The following is a 9,397-nucleotide window of genomic DNA, read 5'->3' as shown; positions in this document are numbered from 1 at the left end:
GCGTGCGCAGTCCGTAAAATTTTTCGAAAAGTTTTCAGGTGAAAAATGGATTAAAAATGAGAATTAGATGTTTAAAACACAACTGAGTTGACTTTGGTCAACATTTTGAGTAAACGGATTCGGATAAGTATTTTGACAGTTCCGGTAGGTCCGTATCGTGAAATGGGACTTGAGCGTATGTCCGGAATCAAATTCCGAGGTCCCTAACCCGAGATATAGAATTTTGATAAAAAAAACTTTTTTTTTAAGTTTAAGTTCAAATAGTGACCGGATATCGAATTATGTGCAAATGACCTCGGGATAGAATTTTGATGATTCCAACAGCTCCGTATAGTGATTTTGGACTTAGGAGTGTGATCGAAATTTTATTTGAAAGTCCGTAGTGGAATTAGACTTGAAATGCCGAAAGTTGAATTTTTAAAAAGTTTGACCAATGGGTTGACTTTTTGATATTGTGGTCGAAATCCGATTTTGAAAATTTTCATAGCTCCGTTATGTCATTTATGACTTGCGTACAAAATTTGAGGTCAATCGGACTTGATTTGATAGGTTCCGGTGTTGTTTGTAGAAATTAAAAGTTTCACAATTCATGAGGCTTGAATCTATGAATGATTCGTGATTTTAGCATTGTTTGATGTGATTTGAGGTTTTAAATAAGTTCGTATGATGTTTTAGGACTTGTTGGTGTATTTGGTTGAGGTCTCAAGGGCCTCGGGTGAGTTTCGGATGGTTAACGGATCAAAAATGGGACTTAAACAGCTGCTGCAAATTTTCTTATGCTGTGAAATCGAGCTGAGGATCGAAGGCAGGCTCGAGATCCATGATCGAAGGCAAGCTCGAAGGCCAGTGATCGAAGGCCCAGGATCGAGGGCTATGACCAAGGCTAGTGATTGAAGGCCATAAAGATCGAAGCCATGATCGATATCCAGGATTGATGGCTGTGATCGAGCCCTAGGGTCAAGGACCATAATCAGACCCCATGATCGGACTCCCCTTAATCGGACTCCCCATGATCGAGGTCCAGGATCGGACCTCATGATCGAGGTCACCCTGGACAGATCTGTAAGTTATAAAATCAGGGGGGCTTCGTCCCATTCGCCATTTTTAACAACTTGGAGCTTGAGCAGAGACGATTTTTTATATATCTTCAAGGAAAAATATTGGGGTAAGTGTTCTTAAGTCAATCTTGGTTAGATTACCTGAATCCATCACTATTTTTAACATTTAATTGGTGATTTAAGTTGGAAAATTTTGAAAACCCTCTTGGATAGATTTGTGGATTTGAGGGTCGAATCGTTATTTGAATTTAGTCATTTTGGTATGGTGAGACTCGTGGTTGAATGTGCGTTCATATTTCGTAACTTTCGCCGGATTCCGAGATGTGGGCCCCACAGATAAATTTTGAACTAATTTCGGATTTTATTTAAAAAAATATAATATTTTCTTATGAAATTGATTTCTATAATTTTTGTTGACTGTATCGAATTAATTATGACTAGATACGAGTCGATCGGAGTCGAAAAATCGAGGAAAAAACATAATACTTGATTAAATTGGAGCAAGTCGAGGTAAGTGACTTGTCTAATCTTGTGTGGGGGAAATTTCCCCTAGAATTGATATTAATGTGATTATTGAAATATGTTGAAAGTCGTGTACACAAGGTGATGAGTGTGTACACGGGCCAAATGTGAAAGATTATATTTTTAAATTGTGTAGATAATTGTTGCGCATTTATTAAATTATTTTATCTTGTTATATTCTTCATCATTGATCAGTGATATATATTTTAAATTTGTTTACCTTTTTCCTGCTAATTGTTTTACCTATTTAATTAAAACTTGTTTCTTTTATACTGTGCATTATTTGAAGGTTGATTTTCTTTAAATTAAATATTATTAATATGAAGTATTTGACATTTTTAAATTTGATATTGAAGCAACGTATTAAAAATTTGAAATATTATTTTCCTGAATTATTTATTCTTGAATATTTTCGTAAGATTTTTATTTTTTGGATTATTCTGGCATGAGCCGTGAGCTCTTTATTATTGAAAAATATTGTTGTTGATTGTTTTGTGGAAAATTAAAATATTGGGCACTTGAGGTGCAAATTGTGATATTGATACGCATGCGGTGGTATAAGGTCTGGGTATTGAAACGCATGCGGTGAGATAAGGGTGGCTTGATACGCGTGGCTAGTAGGGGTGACTACTAGAAGTCATGCGGTGTGATAAGGGTGGCTAAAACGCGGGATGCTATTTCGAAAAAAATATTTTCTTTAAATAAATCGTGAAGGCTCCCGCGGTGATATAAGAAAATGAGATATTGTGAAATTATTTATAATTTGGGACTACGAGGCGGTACCTCGGTAGTGCCCTCGTTGATATTGATTTATGGTCATAGTTGCCTTCAATTAATTGTTGTAATTTTCATATAGTTGAAGAAAATTCCTTTTTGATTCCACGAGATATTATTTGCAATTATTTGGTGTCATTAAATGTGACATACTATTTGATTCATTTCCAATGTCATTTTATTTTACTATATTGATAAATATTTTACTATGCCATTATTATATTCCAGTAGGGCCTCACCTGACCTCGTCACTACTCTACTAAGGTTAGGCTTGGCACTTACTGGGTACCGCTGTGGTGTACTCATACTACGCTTCTGCACATCTTTTTGTGCAGATTCAGGTATATTTTACCAGCCTAGACGTCAGTGAGTTACCTGCGCACAGAGACTTCGAGGTATATCTACCAGCGTCCGCAGACTCCGGAGTCCCCTTCTATCATTTTATGTTGCTTCCTTATATTTTATTTAGACCTTGACATGTAGAGACATTGAGAATAAATTCTTAGAAGGTTGTGATTTATTTCTACCGAGTTTTGGGAGTTGAAATTATTTGAATTGTAGTTTATTTATTTCAGATATTTATTATTATTCCGCATTGATAGGCTTACCTTGTCTTAGAGACTAGGTGCCATCACGACATCCTACGGAGAGAATTTGGGGTCGTGACAAAGAAGAAGAAGAAGAAGAAGAAGAAGAAGAAGAAGAAGAAGAAGAAGAAGAAGAAGAAGAAGAAGAAGAAGGAAGAAGAAGAAGAAGAAGATTTGACATACAATATACTTACGAAATTGTAGTAAAGTTGTAGTAAAACTGTAAGTAAATTGTATTCTGTTGTTTATATATATATTTTTATTTGAATATTGTATGAAAGTTGAAAAATAGTTATATGATGATAAAATCTAGTTGCTTCCCCATGTATAATTTGAGAAACTGGTAATATTTGACATAACAACAGCTCTTGGTATTTAACTCTAATATTCACACAATTAAGCATCACAAAATTCTTCTTTAGCAAATGTCTTTCAACGAATAATATTTATCTGATTATGCTATCAGCTTAACACAATTGATTTTCTTAAACATGCATTACTTTTCGTAATGCGGAGGTAATCAAAACTACATCATAAACACCGAAAGCCTGCGGGTCTATCACGTAACCAACTTGAAAATAGGACTCTTTATTACGTAGACAAATGGCAATACTCAGTACAAGTACTAAGGATTGGCACGGAGACATTTTGAACTTGTCGACACTTTGGACAATTATAGTCACAAGTTATTTGGTCAAATTACATAATCAAATTTTACCCTCAATGAAATTTTAGTCAATTGCGACTTGGAATGTAATATTGAATTAGTCACATTGCATTTGATTTTGTAATATTGAATTACAACTAACTATACAGTATACACTTATTTACAACTAATCTACAATTTATCTATAACTTTCATACATTATTTTTACCCAGTTAAATACAACTACAATATCATACAACTTAAATATAATTATTATACAAATTTTATACAATATGTCTTTGTATATTTTGTATCTGATTTGTATATATTTTGTGCATAATTACAACTAATCTGCAATTTATCTACAATTTTCATACATTATTTCTACCAGTTAAATACAACTACAATATCATAAAACTTAAATAAAATTATTATACAAATTTTATACAATATATCTTTTGTATCTGATTTGTATAAATTTTGTGTGTGATGTGTGCTTCTTCCTCTCTAAAATTCCAATCAAAACTTACTTTCTTAATACAATTTTGATACATATCAATAACTTTATGTAAAAAAAATAGTATTGATAACTTAAGTACAAATTTTATACAACGATTCATACATAATACAACTATTTTTCAACTTTCATACAATATTCAAATAATATATATATATATATATATATATATATAAACAACAAAATACAATTTACCTACAATTTTAATACAACTTTACTACAATTTCGTAAGTATATTATATGTCATGTCTTCTTCTTCTTCTTCTTCTTCTTCTTCTTCTTCTTCGAGTTTCTATCTGAAATTCAGCCAAAATGAAGTCTAATCTTCACCAAAACACCCTCAAAATTGAGATATAAACTCCAAACAATATTCTCAATTGTTTGCAACAACACACAATCCAAATAAATAATGGTTTTTTAAAACCCAAATTCTAATTCATAGTTTCAAAGCTTTTTAATGTTTGTCAATGGTGGTGAGTAAAACACCTTCAAAATTTATTGATTGCCAATTTTAATTTGAACACCAATTGTGCAACATTATTAGAATTTGAACACCAATTGTGCAACACCTTCAGCTCTACATTGGAATTTCAATAAGCATGGAATTGCTGCTCTCTTTCCCTTTGCTCTACATTACTAGAATTAGGGATTCAGAGATAGAGAGAGACGTAGAGAGAGAGAGAGAGAGAGAGAGCGCATGAGAGAGAGAGAGAGAGACGGAGAGAGAGAGAATAAGGATGAGAAATAATTGATTCCTAATATAAAGGGATACTCATTTAATTCCTAAAAATGTACATAATTGGTAAATTTGTATATAGTATGTAATTAGATTGAAACTTGAGTAGGGGTAATAAAGTTTCAAATAGTGTATAGAAATGTAAAAATTTCTTTGATTAAACAAAGGACTTTCAGTGTTAGCCTAAAGGCCCAAAACTGGATAAAGGCAATGGAGGGTAAAAGAACCCCGCAACCTGCCCCGCCCCGAGTAGCAAGAGTGATTGTGAGGTATGCCCGAGTGGCACGAGTGACTGTGAGGTTTGCCCGAGGGGCTGTTTATGAGTGATGTTTTGCCCGAGGGGCTGTTTATGATTTCATCATTTCTTTTGCTCACCTTTGCATTGAGCCTTGGTTTGAAAAGAAAAAAAACTATTTGAAAAATATCTTTAAATGATTTTTACTGGAACCGGGTTTATACGAGATGATTCGATTCAAACAGTGATTTTTAAATCATGTTATACTTTACTGAGATTTCATGATATGGAGTTATATACTTTATTGCTCGTCACTACAACTCAGTCTTTATTTATTGTTATTACTTACTGAGTTGGTGTACTCACGTTACTCCCTGCACCTTGTGTGCAGATTCAGGTATAGCTGGACACGGTAGCAGTTATTGAGTGTTCTGGTTGCAAATTTTTCTTGGAGATAGTAAGGTAGCTGTTTGGCGATCACAGTCCCTGTTCTTCTCCCTCTTATCTTCCTCTAGTTATATTTAGCTATTTTCCAGGCTGAGAGCCTTGATATTGTTAGACAGATTGTAGTAGATGCTCATGACTAGTGACACCCCGATGTCGGGCTTTTCTTTTCCGCACTTCTATTTTTCTTTGATTTGAACTCTTTAAATGGAGGTTTTATGTTAAATAACCTTGAAATTATCTTTGAAATGAAAATATCGGTTTGTTTTGGAAATGAGTCGGCTTGCCTAGCTCCACAATAGGCGCCATCACGACAGAGGTTAGTTTGGGTCATGATAGATTGGTATCAAAGCCTAGGTTACATAGGTCTCACGAGTCATGAGCGGGTTTAGTAGAGTCTTGCGGATCGGTACGGAGACGTTTGTACTTATCTTCAGGAGGCTGCAGAACCTTTAGGAAACTCCACATTCTTGAATTCTTGTCGTGCAAATCTGTTGATTCTAGTAACTAAACATCTGTTGTTTCATTCTCTCACAGATGGTGAGGACTCGTACTACCGGTGAGGAGGGCTAGCTACCAGTACCACCAGCCAGGGCCGCGAGAGGCCGAGGCCGCAGTAGAGGCCGTGGTAGGGGCAGAAGTGTAGCCCGTACAGCAGTTGGGGCAGTACCTACAGAACCACCGGTTGTCCCAGATCAGGACCAAGTTCTAGTTGTTGATGTACCAGCTCAGGCACCACTTGTGCCTATTGTGATTCCAGGCCTTCAGGAGACCCTAGCTCAGATTCTGACAGCGTGTACTGGCCTTGCTCAGGAAGTCTCTATTTCGACAGCTGCAACCACTTCTCAGGCCAGGGGAGGCACCCAAACTCCCGTCGCTCACATACCCGAGTAGGTTATTCAGGGACTTCAGACACCAGAGCTACCACCAGCCCAGCCGGTTGCTGTTGCTCAGGATTATGTGGTTCCTGCTATGCCTAAGGATGATCAGCGCAGGTTGGAGAGGTTTGGGAGACTTCAGCCACCACCTTTCGGTGGCACAGAGAGAGAGGGGATGCTCAGGACTTTTTGGACAGGTGTCAGAGGATACTCCGTACTGCTGGTATTTTGGAGATTTGTGGGGTCTCATTCACTACCTTTCAGGGGATGCACTCAGATGGTGGGAGACTTACGAGAGGCGTACGCCTGTTGGCGCAGCACCCCTTACTTGGCAGCAGTTCTCTGTGGTCTTTTTAGAGAAGTTCGTGCCTCGATCCCGCAGAGAGGAGCTGCGTAGACAGTTTGAGCGGCTCCGCCAGGGTGATATGTCTGTGACGCAATATGAGATGCGATTCTTCGAGTTGGCCTGTCATGCTATCTGGTTGGTTCCCACGGACAGAGAGAGGATCATGAGGTTTATTGATGGCCTCACTTATTAGCTACAGTTGCTCATGATCAAGGAGTGGGTTTCGGGTGCTACCTTTGATGAGGTTATCGACATTGCTCGGCAGATTGAGATGGTTCGCGGTCAGGAGAGGGTTGAGCGGGAGGCCAAGAGGCCTCATGGTTAGGGTAGATTCAGCGGTGCTCCTTTTGGGGGTCAGTTCCAGCACGGTAGAGGTCGTCATTTCAGACAGGCTCAGTCAGCTCGGCCATTTCATCGGGGTGCATCATCTGGCCATGGTTATCATAGTTCTCATCAGGGCCACTCATCACTTAGTTCCCTTCCAGTTCAGAGTTCGTCCCGTGCTCCACCTGTTCAGGGATCTTCCATGCCAGGTTCTTCTACCAATCATCCAGGTGCTAAGGGTTCCCTTAAGTTTCCGCCGCTAGCATCAGGGGGTTGTTTTGAGTGTGGGGAGCTTGGGCATATATGGAGGCAGTGTCCTCGTCGTCATGTAGGTCTATCTCAGTAGAGGAGTCAGCCTCCGACTACAGCACCATCTACCTCACCACCCGCCCAGTCAGCTCGGGGTGGAGGTTAGTCAGCTAGGGTCGCCCTAGAGAGGGAGGCAGATCAGGGGGTGGTCAGACCCATTTCTATGCTCTCCCTGCCAGACCAGATGCTATTGCTTTAGATGCTATGATTACAGGTATTATCTCAATTTTCCACAGAGATGCCTCAGTATTATTTGACCCTGGTTCCACGTATTCATATGTTTCCTCGTATTTCGCCCATTTTCTGGATATGCCCCGTGAGTCCTTAGTTTCATCTATACATGTATCTACTCCTGTGGGCGATACTATTATTGTGGACCGCGTATATCGGTCATGTGTGGTGACTATTGGGGTCTGGAGACCCGAGTAGATCTATTGTTGCTCAGTATGGTTGACTTTGATGTGATATTGGGTATGGATTGGTTATCTCCATGTCATGCTATTCTAGATTGTCACGCTAAGACGGTGACGTTGGCTATGCCGGGAATTCCGAGGGTTGAGTGGAGCGATTTTGTAGATTATTTACCAAGTAGGGTGATTTCATATTTGAAAGCTCAACGCATGGTTGAGAAGGGTTACCTATCTTATTTGGCTTTTGTGAGGGATATTAGTGCAGAGACTCCTGTCATTTATTCTGTTCCGGTGGTACGTGATTTTTCGAATGTGTTTCCTACAGACCTACCGGGCATGCCGCCTGACAGGGATATTGACTTTGGTATTGATTTGGTGCCGGACACTCAGCCCATTTCTATTCCACCGTATCGTATGGCACCGGCGGAGTTGAAGGAATTGAAAGAACAGCTTCAGGAACCTCAATAAGGGGTTTATTCGGCCTAGTGTGTCACTTTGGGGTGCACTGGTTCTATTTGTGAAAAATAAGGATGGTTCCATGAGAATGTGTATTGATTACAGGCAGTTGAACAAGGTCACAGTCAAGAATAAGTATCATTTGCCTCGCATTGATGATTTATTCGACTAGCTTCAGGGAGCTAGGGTGTTCTCCAAGATTGATTTGAGGTTCGGTTATCACCAGCTGAAGATTCGGGATTCAGATATTCTTAAAACAGCTTTTAGAACCCGATATGGCCATTATGAGTTCTTGGTGATGTCTTTTGGGCTGACCAATGCCCCAGCAGCGTTCATGCATTTGATGAACAGTGTATTTCAGCCCTATTTGGACTCATTTGTTGTTGTATTTATTGATGACATACTAGTGTACTCCCGTAGCCAGGAGGAGCACGCTCAGCATTTAAAGATTGTATTACAGAGATTGAGGGAGGAGAAACTTTATGCAAAGTTCTCCAAATGCGAGTTTTGGCTCAGCTCAGTAGCATTCTTGGGGCACGTGGTGTTCAGTGCGGGTATTCAGGTGGATCCGAAGAAGATAGAGGCAGTGCAGAGTTGTCCCAGACCGTCCTCAGCCATGGAGATTAGGAGCTTTCTTGGTTTGGCGGGTTACTTCCGTCTCTTTGTGGAGGGATTTTCATCTATTGCATCACCCTTGACCAAATTGACCCAAAAGGGGGCTCCATTCAGGTGGTCGGATAAATGTGAGGAGAGCTTTCAGAAGCTCAAGACTGCTTTGACCACAGCTCCAGTGTTAGTTCTGCCATCAGCTTCTGGTTCTTACACCGTGTATTGTGATGCCTCGAGGATAGGCATTAGTTGTGTGTTGATGCAGGAGGGTAGGGTGATTGCCTATGCCTCGTGCCAGTTGAAGAACCATGAGAAGAACTATCCTGTCCATGATCTTGAGTTAGCAGCCATTGTTCGCGCATTGAAGATTTGGCGTCATTATTTGTATGGGGTTCATTGTGAGATCTATACTGATCACCAGGGTCTGCAGGATCTGTTAAAGCAGAAGGATCTTAATTTGCGTCAGCGGAGATGGTTGGAGCTTCTTAAGGACTATGATATAACTATTTATTACCATCCGGGGAAGGCCAATGTGGTGGCCGATGC

This window comes from Nicotiana tomentosiformis, chromosome 6, assembly GCF_000390325.3.
Source record: "Nicotiana tomentosiformis chromosome 6, ASM39032v3, whole genome shotgun sequence".
NCBI lineage: Eukaryota > Viridiplantae > Streptophyta > Magnoliopsida > Solanales > Solanaceae > Nicotiana > Nicotiana tomentosiformis.
This window is presented reverse-complemented; position numbering follows the sequence as displayed.